The 1364-nt window shown below is 40.3% G+C and overlaps 1 non-coding gene across 1 annotated transcript; it reads right to left on the bottom strand.

Annotated features, from left to right (window-relative positions):
- Nucleotides 1-595: 595 nt before the first annotated feature.
- LOC130963851 (small nucleolar RNA R71) lies at nucleotides 596-699 on the bottom strand. The gene has a single exon (XR_009079969.1). It is a non-coding gene; the product is annotated as a small nucleolar RNA R71 (small nucleolar RNA).
- Nucleotides 700-1364: the final 665 nt, after the last annotated feature.

Genomic DNA, 1364 nt, shown 5'->3' with positions numbered 1-1364 from the left:
CATCTTGTTGCTCAGATTAGAGGATTCCTCTTCTTTTTCTGTTCTCCTCTCTTTCATATGAGCAGGAACAAGGAAAAAAGGCATTCTTGTTGAAGCTGATCTGGAACCTGAAAGGACTCTGAAGAGGAAATTAAGAGAAGCTAAATTACAACAATCCAGAGACAACTTTGCTGAAGTTTTCGAACAAGAAAAGGAGATGGCAGCTAAACCCAATAACAATAATGCAAGAAGGATGCTTGGTGATTATACTACACCTACTTCCAAGTTTGATGGAAGAAGCATCTCAATCCCTGCCATTGGAGCAAACAATTTTGAGCTGAAACCTCAATTAGTTGCTCTAATGCAACAAAATTGCAAGTTTCATGGACTTCCATCAGAAGATCCCTATCAGTTTTTAACTGAATTCTTGCAAATCTGTGAGACTGTTAAGACTAATGGAGTAGATCCTGAAGTCTACAGGCTCATGCTTTTCCCTTTTGCTGTAAGAGATAGAGCTAGAACATGGTTGGACTCACAACCTAAGGATAGCCTGGGCTCCTGGGATAAGCTGGTCACGGCCTTCTTGGTTAAGTTCTTTCCTCCCCAAAAGCTGAGCAAGCTTAGAGTGGATGTTCAGACCTTCAAGCAAAAAGATGGTGAATCCCTCTATGAAGCTTGGGAAAGATACAAGAAGATGACCAAAAAGTGTCCTTTTGACATGTTTTCAAAATGGACCATGATAGATATATTCTATCAGAGAAAGGGAGTTCTTGAAATTGATGCTTTGAATGCCATATTGGCTCATAACAAAATGTTGACTCAGCAAGTCAATCTGATTTCTCAAAGTCTGAATGGATGGCAAAATGCATCCAATAGTAGTAAAGAGGCATCTTCTTAAGAAGAAGCTTATGATCCTAAAAACCCTGCAATGGCAGAGGTAAATTACATGGGTGAACCTTATGAAAATACCTATAATTCTTCATGGAGAAATCATCCAAATTTCTCATGGAAGGATCAACAAAAGCCTTAACAAGGCTTTAATAATGGTGGAAGAAACAGGTTTAGCAATGGCAAGCCTTTTCCATCATCTTCTCAGCAACAGACAGAGAATTTTGAGCAAAGCACCTCTAACTTGCAAACATAGTCTCTGATCTGTCTAAGGCCACTTTAAGTTTGATGAGTGAAACAAGGTCCTCCATCAGAAATTTGGAGGCACAAGTGGGCCAGCTGAGTAAGAAAGTCACTGAAACTCCTCCTAGTACTCTCCCAAGCAATACTGAAGAGAATCCAAAAAGATAGTGCAAGGCCATTGACATAATCAACATGGCCGAACCTAGAGAGGAAGGAGAGGACGTGAATCCCAATGAGGAAGACCTCAAGGGACA

The sequence above is a fragment of the Arachis stenosperma genome, chromosome 2, assembly GCF_014773155.1.
Source record: "Arachis stenosperma cultivar V10309 chromosome 2, arast.V10309.gnm1.PFL2, whole genome shotgun sequence".
Lineage (NCBI taxonomy): Eukaryota > Viridiplantae > Streptophyta > Magnoliopsida > Fabales > Fabaceae > Arachis > Arachis stenosperma.
The sequence above is the reverse complement of the archived record's forward strand: the minus strand, read 5'-3'. Positions and strand labels throughout refer to the sequence as shown.